The following is a 21,438-nucleotide window of genomic DNA, read 5'->3' as shown; positions in this document are numbered from 1 at the left end:
AGGATACTGCTGGAATTTCCCTACGGGGATGAATAAAGTATCTATCTATCTATCTATATATCTAACTGTGGTGAGTTCTGTACCCGTCACCCACCAGGAATGATATGGATGATGCCCGGTCTCCCACCCCAAAACCGGCCAACTTTCTAAACGGTGAATATCCATTGATCGGATTCCATACGCGAGTCGTGCAGTCGGCTCCAGACAAAACGCTCGTTTACCAACCCCGCGTCATAAATCCCCCAGATTTGGCTACTCGCTATGAATCTGTGACTTTGGTGACAATATCCCATCAGGTAATTGCTACTTTCCTGGAACTTGTTGACAAGATAAGTACAGCCTATGTAGAAGAGGGGCGAGCGAACGCTTCAGCAGATGCGGCGTTGACCCAATCGTAAATCGTTCCTCGCTCGAAAGGCAAAATTCGATTCCCGACCGGAGACCGACTCCTGCCCGTCTGCCGCGTGAAGGGCCCGGCTGCGGTTTTGCTGCTGGAAGGTGCAGCCTGACCCCATTTATTGTGGATACTGAATTCTCAATGTCACTCTGACTTGTGCTGGAAGGAGCCAAGCATCCTTTCGGAAGACATTGTTAATTGAGGGACAAACATGCTCAGGGGAGGATTAGATGTTCCCTGCCTGCTCCTAAAAAAGTCATAAGCACATAATTACTTTTGCATTGATTGACTGGAAGTCTTTAATATGTTGCTTCGTATCTAAGGTTTATCGAGGAAGGGATTGTTGTTTGATCGGATGAGAGTAATTTGGGAGGTAGCGTGCCTAAAACTAATGTTAAATCCGTCGTTATAGCAACCGGAGTTCCAAGAAATGCCACACAATTAAAAAAAAAAAAAAAAACAGTATTTTCTACGTACGACCAGAAGCTGCTGGTGTCCTTCTACAGAGCCACAGTGGAGAGTGCGCGGCAGCAGACAGAAGGATTTTACAAAGTCATCAACACAGCCCAGAAAATCATAGGTTACTTTCTATCTACGTTAGCATAGCGCTAAATCTCAATAAATATTAGCTTGCACACCCCGACGGAGCTTTTATTGTCGCCGGCGACTTTAATCAGGCATGCTTATGGACTGTACTTCCCAAATTCATTCAATGCGTGGACTGAGCAACTAAGGGGGAAAAACACTGGACCGTGTGTACAGTAAGATCAAACATGCGTACAGAGACCCCCCCCTCCCCACCTAGTTGGATCCGTCCATCTCTGTCTGTCCCTCACCCCCGTCATACACCCCCCTGTGTTTGTAACAATGACAATAAAGGTATATTCTATTCTATTCTATTCTATTCTATTCTATTCTACTCTATCCAGTATGTAAGGCCTGATTCCCTCTGGCAGGCGCGACAGGTTCCTTAAAACAAGGACCAACAAGTTTAGAGACAGTTTCTTCCCCAGAGCAAACACAACCCTAAACAAGCACACAAAACTGCGGAAAATGTCTCTTCAAACATTAATATCCAGATTTCCTTGTTTTCTGTTTTTGCTAAATGTTGCTGAGGCACTTAGAACCTTGGCCAGTCTACAAGCATTACCTTGTAAACATAGCTTATTTATTGTTGCAATACTGAAATGTGTTACTGCTCATAATGTCAAGAACCAGAACAGGATCAGGACCCAAACGCGTGACGTTTCTCACACAAGCCTTGTATTTTAGGGGAAATGGGGAGTCATGCACGTTAGGCAGCAGTCTGGCATGAAATGATATGAAGCCAGAGGTCGATGAGATCGATTCCAATTGCCCGAGTAGATATCGGACAGATGGGGTTCGATAGCGGACAGGACGGGACGGACAAGATTGATAATGAAACAGGATATCGAAAATAAACAGGACGAACTAGACGGGATCAAAACTGGAGAGAATGATAAACAGGACCAAAATAGACGGGAACAAAACTGGAAACCAATATTAAACAGGACAAAAATAAACGGGAACAATACCGGACAGGAAACAGGACCGAGTCAAAACCCACGTCTTGCAGGGCAGAGGTTCGTTGACGTACTGACAAAGAAATAATGAGAGCACTGACCTTAAATAGACGGAAATTCAATCTGTCAATGAGCCCAGCTGGTGCGACATGGGCGGGGCCAATTGGGCGCCATGGCAACCGTGACACATAATTAGTCTGGTTTATATTTTTTCTTCATTTATACCTTCATTATTTCAGTCATTTATTACTTCTTTATTAAGTCGGTCATGATTATATAGATTTGATTCTTTCAGTTGTGTTTTATTTTGTAGACAGAAGTAGCCTTGAAAACGTGATCATAATCAGATCAGTGCTTGTTAGAACAAGTTTGAACAAAGACTCTTCTTTTTCTTAAGGTTTCGCTTGGACTCATAGATTGAGTATAAAAGTGATTTTTTTTGTTTTTGTTCTCCCGACCACCTTCCTGGTATAAGAGTGATTGTCAGGCATCAAAGTCATTGCACTGAATTTCCACAATCATTGTTCTGTAAACTTATTTGTGCCCAGAATATTCTGTGATAAAAACTTTGAAGGACTGCTAATCTCGTGGAAGAAGAGAAGCAGAAAGACATCTTCTTTCCTCGTCATTAGCTTAATATTCTTTTCGATTTATTTCTTCAAAGCCCCAGTTTGTAATATTTGACTACGAGATGGCACTGTATTGTCTAATGCGAATAAAAAACAGGTGCTAAGAGCACAGCGGAGCAACAAGATTCCCGACAAACATGGCGGCGACTGCTATATAGGGATTCCACTATGTAAAAGAAAATCATTAAATAAGAATAACATTGTTTTGATAGCTCATGTATTTTTTCCGAGTATTCAAATCAATGTTTTTTTTACTGAATGAAAATGTTGTGTACCACTAGGAGGCACTAAATATTTCAGCCTGCCCCATGAAAGTATTTTATTACATGTTTATCTTGGAGTGTCCTGTCTAATCTTCTTGTAAACAATCAACGACAATAAAGACTATTCTATTGTTATTATTCTAATCTATTATTTTTGGTGTAAGTAAAGATAGGGAGTAAAGATATCCCCTTAAAATCACATTGAACTTGTCAGGACCAGAACGGAGACAGGACCCACTTGCGTTACGTTTCTTTCAGTTTTATTGGACGAAAGGAAAGGATTGCACCCACGATCCGGTGATCGCTGTTCGCGGGAAGCAGGTCGTTCTAAATGCGGAAGTGGAACTTCCGTGGTGAGCTATGATGGGGTCGGGAACGGAAAAAACGGGTCAGGAGAGCAAAAAACGTAATCGGGATCAGAAAAGAGTCCAAAGTCAGGAGAGGAGAGTAGACGTGATCGGGATCCAAAGACGGGGAACAGACGGGAGCAAAGACAGGTGTGAGTCAGGGTCAAAAAAAGCTTGCCTAGAGTAAACTGAGGTTCGCAGACGGACTGACCACTGGTGACAGGGAGCCAATCAGAGGCAGAGGCAGTTGGCACAGAACTACACTTAAAAAATGTGACTTTTTACATTTCACAACACTTTATCGGGGTTTGTTTCAGGTTCAACCCTCAATACAGCAGAAGTTGCGTAAGACATAATCAAGCACTCACAAATTCAGAGAGACAATGCCAAACCATTTTCACACTCTCCAGCAAATTCGTTCTGCAAACACTGCATGATTCATTTGGAAAAAGGGAAACGTTGAACAAAAATGCAACGGGAGTGGAAAAGTAATGCATATACTTGATGAACCTAATGTAAAAAAAAATGGCTTTGAAATCCCAGGTATTGCATGAAACTTCAAGGTAAAATTTATATACAGTATATATATATATATATATATATATATATATATATATATATATATATATATATATATATATATATATATATATATATATATATATATATATATATATATATATATATATATATATATATATATAGGGAGAATAGACGTGATCAGGGTCAAAAACGGGTCGAAGGCGGGGGACAGACGGGAGCAAAAAACAGGACAGGTGGGAGTCAGGGTCGGAAAAGGCTTGCCTAGTGTTAACTGAGGTTCGCAGACGGACTGACAAAAGGGGACAGACAGAACTGATCAGGAGCAAATCAGAGCCCGCGGCAGTTGGCGCCAAAGGAGCGGGCACAGCTGAGTCACATCAGTAATCATGACATGTGTAATATATATATATATATATATATATATATATATACTGGACTGTCTCAGAAAATTAGAATATTGTGATAAAGTTCTTTATTTTCTGTAATGCAATTAAAAAAACAAAAATGTCATACATTCTGGATTCATTACACATCAACTAAACTATTTCAAGCCTTTTATTATTTGAATATTGCTGAATTTGGCTTACAGCTTAAGAAAACTCAAAAATCCTATCTCAAAATATTAGAATATCATGAAAAAGTATACAAGTAGGCTATTCAACTAATCACCTGAATCATCTAATTAACTCGAAACACCTTGCGAGGGTTTCCTGAGCCTTAAAAACACTCAGCTTGGTTCAGTAAACTAAATCACAAGTATGGGGAAGACTGCTGATCTGTCTGCTGTCCAGAGGACCATCATTGATACCCTCCATCAGGAGGGTAAGACACAAAAATAAATTTCTCAAAGAGCAGGCTGTTCACAGAGTGCAGTTTCAAAGCATATCCACAAAAAGTCTGTTGGAAGGGAAAAATGTGGCCGGAAATGCTGCACAACCAAGAGAGATGACCGCAGCCTTAACAAAATTGTGAAGAAGAGCCGCTTCCAGAATTTGGGGGAGCTTCAAAGACAGTGGGCTGAAGCTGGAGTCCAGGTATCAAAAGCCACAGTTCACAGACGTGTCCGGGAAATGGGCTACAATAGCCGTATTCCCATGGTCAAGCCACTTCTGAACTCAAGACAACGGAAGAAGCGTCTGACTTGGGCTATGGAGAAGAAGCACTGGACAGTTGCAGAGTGGTCCAAAGTCCTCTTTTCAGACGAAAGCAAGTTTTGCATTTAATTGGAATTCAAGGCGCCAGAGTCTGGAGAAAGGCTGGAGAGGAGCAAAATCCAAGTTGCTTGAAACCCAGTGTGAAGTTCCCAATGTCAGCTGCTGGTGTTGGTCCACTGTGTTTCATCAAGTCCAGAGTAAATGCAACTGTGTACCAAGAGATTTTAGAGCACGACATGCTTCCATCTGCTGAAAAGCTCTATGGAGATGAGAATTTCATTTTCCAGCATGATCTGGCACCTGCCCACAGTGCCAAAACCACCAGTAACTGGTGCACTGACCATGGCATCACTGTCCTTGATTGGCCTGCTAATTCCCCTGACCTGAACCCCATTGAGAATTTGTGGGGTATAGTTAAGAAGAAGATGAAAGACACCAGACCTACAAATGCAAATGAGCTGAAGGCCGCTATCGAAGCATCCTGGGCATCAATAACACCTCAGCAATGCCACAGGCTGATTGCCTCCATGCCACGCCGGATTAATGCAGTAATCCGTGCAAAAGGATTCCCAACCAAGTACTGAGTGCATCAATGGACATTTTCGAATGTTTGATTTAGTTTTGCTGTTATAAAATTATTTTTTTACTTGGTCTGAGGAAGTATTCTAATATTTTGAGATAGGATTTTTGAGTTTTTTTCAGCTGTAAGCCAAAATCAGCAATATTCAAATAATAAAAGACTTGAAATAGTTCAGTTGATGTGTAATGAATCCAGAATGTATGACATTTTTGTTTTTTTAATTGCATTACAGAAAATAAAGAACTTTATCACAATATTCTAATTTTCTGAGACAGTCCAGTATATATATATATATATATATATATATATATATATATATATATATATATATATATATATATATATATATATACATCTATTTACTTATTTTTTTGACCTTCTCATCCTGATAGTATTTTATCCATTTTTATCTTCAAAGTAATAATGTTAAATCTTCCACAATCACAATAATAATTTATTTTTTCGATGACATTTTTTAAGTATATTTATTTCTTAAAATTCCCAGACTTTTCAAATTGTAATACTTTTCATAATACGAGGTTTTTAGTTGAGATCATAAGATATTCTATTGGTACACTGGACACCTTAAAATTATATGTTTGGCTATTTTTCAAATAATTGTAACAGTTTTATATATTTTTTAAAAATTGCTGTTTTTTTCAGATTTCATGTTCTTTTTGCAGCAAATCATTAGATCTTTCAGGGTAGGGGGGCCAAGGGCAACCAGGTAGCCCCTATAAACACCTGAGTAGCCTTTAGACTGGTTCTGAAGATAGCTCACCAGTGATGGTTAACTGCGATTTTCTAGGAAATTGGATTTATAACTGGCAGCATGTTTGACTGGTTGACTGAGCCTATTTTAACCCTACTTCAAATACTTACAACCTGGTACAAACATTATAATAACATAGTAATAACACAATAAGTAGTAATCTTAGAATTGCATATAAAACGGGTGGCCCTTTGCGTTAATCAGTGATGAAAAAAAGCTGGTAGCTTCAAAAAGTTTTGTGACTCCTACTATATAGGTTATACATGAGTCGAGTCAAGTCAAGTCATGTTTATTTGTATAGCCATTAATCACAAAGAGTCTCAAAGGGCTTTTGTTCCCTTGATCCAAAACCCACACGAGGGCAAGGAAAAACTCAAAAACCTCAACATGAGGAAAATGAAGAAACCCTGAGAAGGAACTGCACACGAGGTAATCTCCCTTCCAGAAAAACAAAAATTAGAATTTAAACAAGTCTAAATATTTAGAAATTATACTATCTTCTGTTGGCTTCTCCATAATATAAGGAGTTTTTTTTCATTGGTGTACAAATTTCTAGCGCGTATCAAGCTCTCTTCAGTGTCTGCAAAGAGGCTCTTTCAAGTTCTAATGACATACTACGTGAGGTTGCTTTTAAAGAAAATGTCAGTAGCGGGAAAAACAATCATTCAGTGACATTTAAAGTATTACTACAGTTGATGGTGGTGAGGCGGGGGAGGTGTCACATTTTAGCAGCGTTTAAAACAGTAAAGCTATTGGAAAACAATTCGGCACTGTGTTATTTGAATTAAACGACACTTTATTTTGTGCTTCACGGGGGAAAAAGGCCACGATGTAAACATAACAGCTCATCCGTGAGTATCACCACCTGCTTAGCATAATGTCGATAGAAGATGAGCACATGACACCGGAATGTGTTTTAGAGATAATGACAATATTTAAAGAGTACTGTAATTATCATTGTTAATAATAATAATAATAACAATAATTTCCTTGTATTGTCATTCTGTGTAACAATGTACACAGAACGAAATGTCGATTGCACCTGACCCGTTGTAGCGAGCCGATGCAGCCGCAGCCAACAGAGGGCGCCGCCGACCACTTTTTAAGTCTTAGGAATGACTCGGCCGGGGCGCGAACCACCGACCTCCCAGTCTCAAAGCGGGCGCCTTACCATCTAGGCTACTGAGCTGGTTGGGACCACAGCTCCCCTGCGACATGCGAAAAACCTCAAAGTAACAACCCTTCCCCGTTTTTTTAACACGTGCTCCACCGAGAACAGAAAAAAAAGAGCTGTTATGACACAAATTTGCTCTCTCAGACCCCACTCTCAGAAATAGTCATCTATAGTCCAGACAAACAGTGCAGTTCATTTTAGGCAGCAAACAACGGCAAGCTTCGGCAACCAGAACGAAAAAACTACCCTCTGCTGGCCCCTGCTCACAGCAATTTTAAACAGGGTATACTGGATCGTAGCTAAAACAGTGCAGTTCATTTAAACGTGGTCCACAATGGCACGCTTCAACGACCCAAATCGAAAAGCCCAATGTTGGCCCTTGCTCTCAGCAATTGTCGACAAGGGATAATGGATCATTGCCATTACCGTGTATTTCATTTTAGGCGGGCCAGAACAGCACATCTCCTGAAAAAAAGTGACTTTCCCCACTCTCAGAAATATAAGATAGAGGATGATGGATTGCGGCCTCACAAGTGCAGTTCATTTAGGCGGGATATCCGATAACTGCAAAAAAGAGGTGCAAGGCACATCAAAAGTGCGCTCTGTTGGACCCCGCTCACAGCATTATGCAAATCTGGGATAATGGATTTCGGCTGCATGAGTGCAGTTCACTTTTGGTTGACAGATTTGGAAAAACAACTGCTAGGCCTGACAAGTGGTCTGCTGATCCCCGCTTACAGCAAAATGCGATTGGGCAAAATGTATCCTAGAATATTTTTTAACTCTCAATGCAATAAGGCCGCAAAAAACGAAGTGAAAAGTAGCAAAGATTATAGGAAATTCTTTAAATGAGTTTGTAGTTGTTATTTGGACTGTCTTGCTGGTAAAATGACTATTTTTACACACATTCTTATGTACTGTAAATCCAACGGGACAATCATAAAAATACAAAACACTCAGTAGCTCAGGAGATAAAGCGCTCGTCTTGGGATCAAGAGGTCACGGGTTCGATTCCTGGCTCCCCTGTGTTATATGTCGAAGTGTCCTTGGGCAAGAGCTTGAATCCCTAATGTCCCTGATAAGCAGGTAGTTGCCATGCATGGCTGACGCCGCTATCGGTGTGTGAGTGTGAGTGAATGGGTAAGTGTGAAGCACATTGTAAAGCACTATATAAATGCAGACCACTTACATGACAGACATTTGCTTTAACCGTAGGACACGTGAGTCTGTCTCGGAAATGATAAAAACGTTTTCCTGAAGAAAAAAAAACGTGTTGGATGCTTACCATAATGGAAAAGAAATCAACTTTCTCCTTCAACAAATGAAACGAGTTGAAAAGATATACAGTACGCCGGCAAAACTTTCCAGTAATAAATTGATTTGAGAAATGCTTTTAAATGAAAGCATTATGGAGCGCAACAAATCTATCATGTGGCGAGGCGCAAAATGTGGTTGATGAGCAAAATCCCATTTTGCAATTCAGACGTTTCAAGGTTCCTGACTTCTTTTTAGGTCATTCTGTTTTTGGAGTCCATCCTCCTTGAAGGTCTTCGTTATTTTTCCAGCAGGATTACGAAGGCCGTGAATGACTGCCAGAGTAAAACGTCCCAGATAAGAGCGCGAGCTGCTACACTTAACACCTGCATGTTGCTCTTCCGGTTGGCCGGTAGCTTTGCTGCTTCGCTTTTCTAACAGTCGATTGCATTAAAGCCGTACCGCGTTGTTTTATTTGCATGCATAAACGCACAAATTCATTGAATTGATTGTTTCGGTGTTGTGTGCCGGAGTGGATGTAAAGAATTAAAGCTTCACTCAAATTGTTTGATAGCAGCCTGGAGCAACACATTGTTAGCGAGTAACGCTAATTACAGTTTTAGCCGATACAACTTCTCAACAACAACTCGCTTGCCAGCGAGTACTATATTATGTAGACTGATATAACAGTTCACTGCGGAGCTGAAAGAAGGGTGTAGATAACGGAGGGAATGTGTGTGGGAGAGCCGAGACAAAAAAAGCAAGGCTTGGAAACGGCAAGATGCCAAGGCTGACACATCAGACCTTCCCCTGAAAAAGTGGGAAATCTGTGAACATGAAGCTTCAAGGTTACACAAGCTCTAGTTGAACTTTGGGAAAGAGGCACTAACTGTGGCTGAGTTCCTCAGGAGAAACTTCAAGCAATTTACGGAAGCCATTTCGACGACTTTAGATCACCCTCAACGGCTAATAATGCAAAATTGGATAAAAGGCTAGGTCAAAAATAGAGTTGCGGTGATTTTAGTCAAGTCAGGTTTATTTGAATAGCCCTTAATCACAAAGGGTCTCAAAAGGCTGCACAGCGCACAGACCATTGCAAACCAGGGACTATTATGACACCATCTCCTGATCTAAAACCTACACGAGGGCAAATAATACACAGATATTGTCAACATAAAATATAGGTTATTCATATGCTATAGAGTAGTAGTGTGTTTTAAGCCTAGATTTAAACAGTTCCACTGAGGTTGCAGATCAAATCTCAGGGGGAAGAGCATTCCACAGCACCGGGCCCCAAATGGAGAACGCTTTCCCACCTGGGGATTTCTTCTTGGCTCTTGGGATCACTGGTACACCAGCATTTTCAGAGCGAAGGCTCCGGACCAGAACATAGGGTGAAATTATATCTGAGAGATATGAGGGACCAAGTCCATGCATGATTTTGTATACTACCAACAGAACCTTAAAATCACATCTTAATCTAACAGGGAGCCAATGCAGGTCAGCTAAAATCGGCGTACTGTAATCAAACTTTTTTGTCTTAATTAAAAGCCTCGCTGCAGCATTTTGTACCAGCTGAAGGCTCTTGATTTTGGACTTCGGGAGACCGGAGAGTAGTGCATTACAGTAATCGAGACGGAAAGTAACAAACACGTGAATTATAATCCCCGCATCCGAGTGAGACAGCATAGGGTGAATTTTAGTAATGTTGCGAAGATGGAAAAAAGCTGTTCTAGTAATATTCTTAACATGTGTTTAAAAGGACGGATCGGGGTCAAATATGACACCTAAGTTTTTGACAGAGTCACTCTGGGTGATATTACATTTGTCAATGTTCGGAAGATATAGTTGAGTGTCATTTGCATAGCAATGAAAACTGATATTATACTTATACTGATATTATACTAATAATAATTTCAAACTGCTTGAAGTGCTTATCAATTCGCGCCTCCTAGGGGTAAAAACATCATTCATTAAAAAAAATATTAGGATTTTAATAATACAGTGGAACCTCAGTTTTCGAACGCCTCTCAGTTCGAACAAATCGGTTCTCGACCAAAAAATTCGAGAAATTCTTGCTTCGCTTTTCGTTCAAAAAATCGGAGTTCGAACGCCGGTACGCTAGGGGAAATGCTGAGCAGCGTACGGGTGTAGATTGCCCCCACCCCTCGTGAAGAACTGTTGTCACGTGAGCGCGCACTTCTTTTTGCTTTCGTTTTTAATACCGTGAACGGAGTGTCTTAACCCCTAATTATGCCTCGGAAAAAGGTCGGTGCAAGCAGCAAAGTTGCTACAGGTGAAAAAAGAAGAGTAGTGCGTACAACTATTGCATTTAAGAAAGAAATAATGGCAAAATATGAAGAAGATGTGCGAGTTTCCCTTCATTCAAGGAAATAGAGCATGGCTTCTGCAGACCACCACAAAAGTAAGAAATCCTATTCATAAATCTTTTCTTTATCCTTTAACCGCTCACCACTTGTTGTGGAGACCCGGGTGCTAAATGACGTGTAAACGACCTGATTTTTTTATTTTTACACGTTCATTTTAGCGTATTCTTTCGTACGGAAGATTACGCTATCGCGAACGTACGATTAGCCTGGGTTAGCTTCATGTTTACGTTCGTGGTAAACATTCAGGGTGTTGGAACAGATTAAAACGATTTTACATTACCTTTAATGGGAAAAAATGATTTTGGTGACTGAACAAATCGGTTTTCGAACAGGGTTCTGGAACGGATTATGGTCGAGAACCGAGGTTCCACTGTAAGCTAAAATACATGAACTGTCATATAATATAAGAATCCTTGGCTTAAGTCGTCTGTGTTGGTCAACATTCAAGGTTTAATCTTAGAGGTAGGTGTAAGGATACGACGCAATAACTTAAGTTGGGTGGTTTCCTTCATATACTGTACTGCATTTCCTCGTTTAGGTCGTTAAATGGGGGATCAGAAACCCCAGTGAAAGTCTATGAAGACCCCCCCCATTTTTAACATCTGCTGGCCGTCGCTGCTAGCAACAGTCGACTGGGGATAATGCATCATGGCTGCACTGTTGCGGTTATTTTAGAGGGAAAGAACGGAAAAAAGAGCAACCAATCACGAAACAAATTCACCCTTTCAGCCCCCACTCTCAGCAATAGTCAAATGGTGATACTGGAATGCGGCCAAAGCAGTGCAATTCATTGTAGGTAGTCCACAATGGCATGGGGCCAGAGCCTAAAATAAAGCGCTCTGTCTCAGCAATAGTCGACCTGGGATAATGGATCATTTTACTTAGGCCAGAATCGCACACCTCATGACAAAAGGTCCTTCTGCCGGTCCCCGCTCTGAGCAATATGCGAACAGGGACAACGGATCACGGCTGCATGAGTGCAGTTCACATTTTGATGGACAGAATGGCAAAAAACACCAACAAAGCTGACAAAATGTGCTCTGTTAGTCTCCGCTTACACCAATAAATGATCGGGTTTTATGGATCAAGCATCTGGGGATATTTTTCAACCGGCGTTCAATGGAGCTGGAAATACGAAGCATAAAGTAGCAAGGATCTTTGTAAAATGACCAAAATGTCTTTAGAATCCAAGAGAATTGTGCTTAAAATGAACTCAGTGGAAATTAATGATAGTGTTAGGTTTGTCGGCTCGTTCCAAACAGAGCTCAGGAAAGCAAATAAAGACACTAGATTGTATTTGCATCTCTATTCAAACATCTGACTTTGATTTCTCTTTGATTCTCTGAGGGAATAGTTTTAAAAGGTTTTCTTGATGAGCTTTTGTGATTACCGCACTCAATTTTACTGGCGCCGGAATTGTCACAGAAGAACGCTTTTGGATATTTCCCAGACCATCCCCTCCGGTGTGAAAACTGTCATTTGTCTGGTGGCCAAACACGGCAGGCAGTCTAGACGCGTTGACTTGACTTTCTCTACTCGGCTATTTGAATGTTTCCACCTGCAACAACAACTCCTGACAACATATGTCAAATAAACCAAACTTTCCCTCCTCTCTGTTTGATTATTGCCCATTAAGCGGAATTATCTCCGGTTTACACTACACCGGTGATAAGGTTATGTTTACACCAATATACACTACTCACAAGACATTCGGACTATTCAGCTTTTGGGAGAAGATCTGAAAGAACCCGTCACGCAACCTTACAAAAACTCATGAGTAAAGCCAGCAGATGGTTTACTGAAGACACACAAACGAAGCATTTTGACTACTAAATCGTGTGGTCTGATGAGACCAAGGTTTACATGATTGTTTAAGATGTTATCAAGACTAATTGTGCCTTGTCCGATGTCGAGCATAGTAATATTCCATACTTGTTTTCATAAGATACTGTGCATTGCATTGTGCAAGATGCATTCTATATACACAGTAAACCTCTTAGGGGGCAGCATGCCACCGTCTTCCAGGGGATCCCAACAGGCAGACGAACTGGAGGACCCAAAACCTGTTCCTCATTACCCAAACCTGAATCTAATCAGGAACCCAGTATTTAAGGACTGCGTCAACAGCAAAAGCTGTTGGATAGTGTTCCTGATCTTGCCTGAGTATACCTTTGGTCATTTTATTCTGGACTTCTTCAGGACAATGTTTTGTTGTCTTTTTCACCCTCCTACCATGTGCCAAGTGCCTTTTGTTAATTCCCTTTGCCCCCACACGTGTAAGCACACGTGTCTGCGCTTAGGTCCGCATCAACGAAACATAACAGAACCCTTGTTGATTGCAGGGGTCATGCTCCAAAAAGAACCCGTTAAGTAGAAACGTATATTTATTTACTTTTTAATGACAGTATTATGGATACCTTTGTCAGCGCAGAGGGCTTTGTCGGCAGAACGAGTGTTAGAGAATCTAGAAATTGCAAGAGAATTTGCACGAAAGTGACGTAAATTAGGCAAAATAGTCAGGACCAGAACGGAATCAGGACCCACTCGCGTAACGTTTCTCGCAAGTTTTATTAGTAGAAAGGGAGGAGGTTGCACCCACGATCCGGGGATTGCTGGAGGCGGGAAACAGGTCGCTCTGAGCGCGGAAGTGGGACTTCTGTGGCGAGCGATGGCGGTGTCGGCAACGGAAAAAACGGGTCAGTAGAAGAGCAAAAACGTTATCGGGATCGGAAACAAGTCGAAAGCCAGGAGAGGAGTGTAGACGTAGTCGAGATAAAAAACAGATCGTTATTCGGGACGGGAGAACAGAAGTGGTCGAGATCAAAACAGGTCGTAATTCGGGACGGGAGAGCAGACATGGTCGAGATCAAAACTGATCGTAACGGGAGACAAACAGGAGCAAAAAACAGGACAGGCGAAAAAGGGCTTGCCATGTAAAAACAGAAATTCGCAGTCGGACCGACAAAAGGGGACTGACAGGACAGAGTTTAAATACTGACAGGGAGCCAATCTGTCAACAAGCTGCAGCTGGCGCCACACGGGCGGGGCCAATTGGGCGCCATGCCAACCGTACCCAAAAAATGTATGTAGGTCCACATATTCAACTAAAACGTAAATGACGCAGCGGTATAGAGGAATCGGAGAGACTGTTTATCCAATCAGAATCAAATCAGAGAAGTAGCAAAATCGTTAGAAGTGAACCACGTTAGAGCGAGGGTTCACTGTGATACAGAGCGCAGAAACAATTGCAAGTAAAAACATATTGCCTTTTAATGTCCGAATAAATCTACCATTTTACTGACTCTAGCACTTGCCACATTTGCGGTATGTTCAAATTTATGCTTTTGCTTATAAAGGCATCGTGACAACATGGAAACTGCACTCCAGTTCAAACCCCAGCTGAAGCTTTATAGTGCGGCACGCCGCAGTTTTAGCAGAATGGACCATTTCATGGCCAGAGATACAATTCAAAAGCAAAGACATTTATGGTTTTTTGATAATTTATCTCACGCTTTATTTACCATCATTGTAAGTTGAAGAATTCACTATCGCTATGTAAACAAACAAACTCTGTTTTGGAGTTGGAGAAAAATGAAAGATAATTATATCAAAAAGGCCCAGGCACATCATTCATTGTTCATCTTTTGCGGTGTGAAATATATTTGTTTGAAAAAAAATAAAATTCATTTGGAAACACCTTAAATTACAATTTCCCTCTTTCCGATTGAATAATTTATGGATGATTTTGTTGACCTTAAATAGAAGTTGTGCACTGAAAATTTTTACCTAATTATCCAATTTAATTATTTTGGACTGCAAGAATAAAATATTACTATGATCTCGATATCCTACCGAGTGTATGGTTCTGATTGCACGTTTGCACGTAAATTACAAAGGATGCCCTCTGCATGTAGTTTGTAATGGTTGGGGCCTTAAGGGGTGGCACACATAAACCCTCAAGATTCCGCTTTGAAACCTGCCTTATTGTAATTCCACACATGAGCAACACTTGGTTCACTAGTGCGAATCTTGACACACATTTGATTAATCCAATCTGGAATACCATCAGGAAAAAAATCCATTCATGTATTCAAAATTCATACTTCCAAATATCTAAACATGACATAAATTAAGAACCACCTTTGTGAAATTGCTGTTTATTTTTGTTTGTTTGTATTTATAAATAATCACAATCAGTAGTCCAAGTAGGGTACTGTGAACTTCCCAAGGTTGAATTTGGGGTCAGAAAACACACCAAAAGTGAAAATGATACATTAACTTTTCTAAACATTCCTGCAGTGGAAAGGGGGCTAAGGACATAAACCCAATTTCGGACATCAAATTTACAGGTTTTTATCTTCTTTTTTCTAGAAGTGAAGCAAAATCATTTCTTTTGTGAACTCAACTATCATGGCCGCACATCGAATTTAAAATAACAGACCCGGAAAGAAAAAAAAATCATTAAACTCTGAAATTAAAAAGGTGATTGATCTCAACTAAAAATCAGTATCGCTTGACAGCATGATGATTGATTATTTAATTGTAGGCTGCATCACAGAAGACCGCGCAATCCAACTTCCAGTTGAAACACAAAAACTGAAAAAATCTCAAGGTCTCATTTCCATTTTGTCTTAAACACAGAGTGAAAAAATAGGGGGCAACATGTTGCATGCATCCCCCACCAGTCAAACAAAGATTTCTGATTGATATTGTCTGATTGATATTCTTTGAAAGTCTTCGGTTAGCATTCTTATATTCTTGGCGATCTATTCGGCTTCGGATTCAAATGCTTCGACGCTGCGTTGATCTCCCCGGCAAAACATGGAACGACCGTCAATTACGGGCTCGTCAGCCGGCGCATGTGAGCGTTACTCGGGTTTAGACTGACATCAAGCAGTCACAGTGCCCGTATGTGGTTTTAGAACTCTTTTATTTCATGCCCGGTTGGACTTGGGTGAAGGCCAGGAGCAACAGGCGGCCTGATGCGACTGACAGCGCCAAAAGATAAAAATTAATACGCGCAGCATGGAGCCAACCACCCATATACACTCACAATTAGTCAAGTCACATTTATTTGTATAGCCCTTAATCACAAAATGTCTCAAGGTGCTGTAGTAAATTCATAATCCCAAAGGTGAGAACCACCAGAAAAAGTATGTGTGTGTCTGTGTGTGGAGTCAAACTTTGGAACAATTTACAAGACGAGATTAAACAATGTCCAACTATTCACTTGTTCAACTTTAAATACAAAAAAAAATTCCTGGCGGAATACAGAGATGAAGAAAATGGGGTATGGGTGATACGAGAGATTGGTAATACTGAGTTTACAACTATGGTTAACTTTGTGTTATTGTTATATCAAAACTGTTATTATTAATATTATTACAATTGTTGTTATATTATTGATGTATTTAATAGGGAAGATGAAGGGGAAGGGAATATAAGCATTTGCTTCTTACTACCCCTTTTCGAACATATTATGTAACATTATTTTGTTGTTTGAGTTATTGATTTTTGTTCTGTTTTTATTCTAATTTTTGAAAAAAGTTTGCATTGATTCATTCAGATGTTATAACATTTGAATGGCAACACCATAAAACGGGTTACAGTAACAACGAAAAAAAATGTTTTATAAACTGTAAGCCTTATATATGTCACGACCAGAAAGGAATCAGGACCCAAATGCGTAGCGTTAACCACAAGTTTATTGATAGAAAGAGGAAGGGCAGCTCCCGGTGCTTGCTGGACGCGGGAAGCAAGCCGCTCATACAATCGGATCGTGATCCGAATACGGAAGTGGATCTTCCGGAGCGGTGTCAAGGACGGAAAAAACAGGTTGATAGCCGGGACAGGAGAGCAAAAACGTGGTCGGGATCAAAAACGGGTCGTAAGCCGGGACAGGAGATCAAACGTGATTGGTGTCAAAAAACAGGTCAAAGCCGGAGACAAACGGGGAGATCAGGAACGGACGGGTGGAAAAACGGGTGCAAAAAGCGGGACCGACGGGAGTCAGAGTCAAAGTGCTTGCCTTGCAGAAACAGAGGTTCGCTGACGGACTGACAACAGGCGAGTGAAAGGACTGGGCTTAAAAAGGGACAGGGAACCAATCAGGTAGCCCGCAGCGACCAGCGCCAAACCATGTGTCATGTTTGCCCTCCTACAGAAACCATAACATTTTCCATTATCAAATATTTTTGAAAAAGCGCCAAGGAGCCACTAGGGAGCGTCAAAAAGCCGCATGTGGCTCCAGAACCACCTGTAGCTGACCCCCGACTTAGTCACATCATGTTTCTCTCGAATAGAATTTTTCTAAGATTATAGTTTTATCAAAAAAAAAAAAAGGGAAATGCTAAAGAGCCACCCAAAGCCAGCTTTAAAAAAAAAGTCTTATTTGGTTTAATTGTGTGCCCACAGATTTTGAACCTGTCGCTAGCATTTTTTTATTATCGTAATAAATGGCTCAAAATCTGAAACTTAATGTAGTTGTTGTAATTATTTTGTTAATTTCTTTTTTAGTAGACTGCAGCCTTCAATCGTACAGGAGCGCTTCACTACTCCACCACTAGGAAGCGATATAAGCATCATTTTTCACTGGCTTCTTTGTTTGACAGTAAATAAAGCCGACTTATTTCATCCTTACTGAACATGTTTATTTCTTTTTTTTTTAATTAGCCAACTGCTCTTATTTTTTTACAATTTACAATGACGGTCATTCCGGGGTTTAATCGGATATGATACCCGAGACGAGACGCCGAAATCATCCAGGAAAGACCGGACATGTGAACGATGTGTTGTGATTAAGACACTTGATATTTTCTTTTTCAATGAGGCATTCTATTTGCTGCATGTCACGGCGCGTCCTTTGCCCCTTATCAAAGACGGCCTCTAGCTCCACTTGTTTGTGGTTATCTTAGCCCGACTGCTTTCTGAGACGTGAAGAAGAAGATGATGCCAAGAAGCCTTCAAAAATGTTTTAAAAATTTACCCAGGGCAATCACCACCCTAAATGAGGACCCAAGACTGTAAAAAAAATTAATATAAAATACATTACCTATGTATGGAAAAATGTGTATTCATTTTTTTTTTCAGCTCTTATTTTGGAAACATATTGCTTCCAATGTCATTGCTTTACTTTTCATTGCACTATATTTCTGACACTTCTTCCCTAGGGTAATCACCATCCTAAATAAGGACCTGAGACTGTAAAAAAATCAATATAAAATATATTACCTATGTATAGAAAAATGTGTATTCATTTTTTTTTCAACTCTCATTTTGGAAATATATTGCTTCCAATGTCATTGCTTTACTTTTCATTGCACTATATTTCTGAGACACTTCTTCCCCAGGGCAATCATCACCCTAAATGAGGACCCAAGACTGTGAAAAAAAAAAATAATATATATATATATATATATATATATATATATATATATATATATATATATATATATATATATATATATATATATATATATATATATATATATATATATATATATATATATATATATATATATATATATATATATATATATATATATATATATATATATATATATATATATATATATATATATATATATATATATATATATATATATATTAACTGTGTATAGAAATATGTGTATTCATTTTTTTTCAACTCTTATTTTGGAAATATATTGCTTCTAATGTTATTACTTTACTTTTCATTGCACTATATTTCTGAGACACTTCTTCCCTATGACCATCACCACCCTAAATGAGGACCCAAGACTGTGAGAAAAAAATATATATACATATATTACCTATGTTTCGAAAAATGTGTTTGTATTCATTTTTACTTTACTTTCCATTGCACTATATTTCTGAGACACTTCTTCCCTAGGGCCATCACCACCCTAAATGAGGACCCAAGACTGTAAAAAAAATCAATATAAAATATATAACCTATGTATAGAAAAATGTGTATTCATTTTATTTCAACTCTTATTTTTGAAATATATTGCTTCTTATGTGATTGCTTTACTTTTCATTGGACAATATTTCAGACACACTCTTCGCAAGGGCAATCACCAACCTAAATGAGGACCCAAGACTGTAAAAAAAATCAATATAAAATGTATTACCTATGTATACAAAAATGTCTATTCATTTTTTTTCAACTCTTATCTTGGAAATATATTGCTTCTTATGTGATTGATTTACTTTTCATTGGACAATATTTCAGACACACTCTTCGCAAGGGCAATCACCACCCTAAATGAGGACCCAAGACTGTAAAAAAAAAAAAATCAATATAAAATGTATTACCTATGTATACAAAAATGTGTATTCATTTTTTTTTAACTCTTATTTTGGAAATATATTGCTTCTTATGTGATTGCTTTACTTTTCATTGGACCATATTTCAGACACACTCTTCGCTAGGGCAATCACCACCCTAAATGAGGACCCAAGACTGTTAAAAAAAATAAATGTAAAATATATTACCTATGTTTTGAAAAATGTGTTTGTATTCATTTTTTACTTTACTTTTCATTGCACTATATTTCTGAGGCACTTCTTCCCCAGGGCCATCACCACCATAAATGAGGACCCAAGACTGTGAAGTTTTTTTCAGCTTTTGGAAATGTATTGCTTCTAATGTCATTGCTTTATTTTTCAATGGTCTATATTTCTGAGACACTTCTTCCCAAAGGCCATCACCACCCTAAACAAAAGCACAAAACTAAATATATATATCTTGCGACTTTTTCTTTTTTGCTGCTAAATGTTGTTGGACAAAACTGTGAAAATATATACCTTGCGACTTATTGGGTGATTTTTGTTCCCGGTAATCTTTTATTGCTCAATTATTACAACTTCGGCCAGTCTACTTAGTAGTTTTTCTTAAAAATCCAGACAGTCTTTGATCTTATTTTTATCTTTGAAGTCTTTATTACATGTTAACCCTGGAGTGCCATGTCTAATTCCATTGCATACAATGTTTTCACAACGTTGATATCAATGACAATAAAGATGATTCAATTCAATTGCAACTAAGTGTTACCTGGTAAATATTAGCCAATTTATCCTATTTCTTTTCTCATTTAAATCTGTGATTGGGTATTCATCCTGGAGTGCTACGTCTAATCTCTTTTAAGGCAACTTTTACTTTATTTTAATCAATGACCATAAAGAAAATTCTGATTCTATAGCATTGCAAAAGTGAATTTTCTTAAAATTTACATTGACATACTGAGAGACGATTCAAGTGAAATAGTATGCATTCTGACTTGCATCCAATTCTGTTGTAGGCAAAAAACTGGTTAATTGTGATGCGTTATAAAAAGCCGGACTTAAGTCTTTATAGCCCCTCTGACATCACTCATCCAAATTCTCAGAATCTTTGGTGTTTTCGAAAAACCATCAAAGAGAACTGGACAAAAAGTACACAATGTCAAAATGATGAGAGAGCATCATCACACGAGCGTTCACGCCTGCAGGTTTCTATGAAGTCTTTCTGGACAGTGATCAGGTCACATGGTGGGCATGACTTTGCTTGAAATGAGATAATTTATTTATTGATTTACTTAATCCAATGACTTGGCTTTAAGTTGTCTGAAGGCAAAAGTGTGAAACCAGTGTCTGAAACTTATGAGAAAAAGTTAGCGGACACCAGGGCAGACAACTCTGAAAAGTTGCCTGCCCCATTTTTCACAACTTGAAACGCAATAAAACGATTCATTGCAAAAAAAAACGTTGTTGCAAAGTATTAAGGATTGATTATCAGAATATATAACAGAACAACACTTTAAATTTAAGTTTATTATAAATCTACTTAGAACATTCATTGCATGTATATAACATCACTATTTTCCATCTGCCATCAGTATGTACCTGTATTTACTCATTTTCATTCATGCAATGTTTGCGTTTCATCGTCTGCTATAAGCCACGTGAACTCCTCTTTCCACGATGCTTTTAACGTACGTTTACGTTTTGTAGCGTCATCAATTTCGTTAGCTTCTTTTGAATCTTTCTTCTGGGGCTGAAGTTTTGGCTTGATTCCTAACCACTTATCCATTTTTCTTGTGTTCTCTGTGCGTCTACTTTGGAAAATGATATGCAAAAGCACGACCTTATAACGCTTGGGAAAGTCCGGAAGCAGGAAGTTTTTCGTTGCAGGCTTCTGATTGGCTGCGGAGTATGCAAATTGCCAAACGAACAGAAATTTCCAAACCGAACAAAGATTTCAAAATCGGAATAAAGCAAACGTTTGTTTCGAAAAAAAATGAGAAATAAAAACGAAAGATTTTTTTTTTAAAGTTGTCGGCCACCCGGGCAGAGGCGTTGCGTAAGTTGTACGCCCGACGTAAAAGATGCATGCTCTGGGCGTTCGGGCAGACATTATTTCAGACACTGGT

The 21,438-nt window shown here is 39.2% G+C and overlaps 1 long non-coding RNA gene across 2 annotated transcripts in view; it reads right to left on the bottom strand.

Annotated features, from left to right (window-relative positions):
* LOC148349140 (uncharacterized) overlaps positions 1 to 21,438 on the bottom strand; it is a 62,169-nt gene that overhangs the window by 34,774 nt on the left and 5,957 nt on the right. The gene's annotated exons all lie outside the window — the stretch shown is intronic.

Source organism: Urocampus carinirostris, chromosome 17 (genome assembly GCF_059441175.1).
Source record: "Urocampus carinirostris isolate Australia breed hairy pipefish chromosome 17, RoL_Ucar_1.0, whole genome shotgun sequence".
Classification (NCBI taxonomy): domain Eukaryota; kingdom Metazoa; phylum Chordata; class Actinopteri; order Syngnathiformes; family Syngnathidae; genus Urocampus; species Urocampus carinirostris.
Note: the sequence above shows the minus strand (reverse complement) of the source record. Positions and strands in the feature narration are given on the sequence as shown.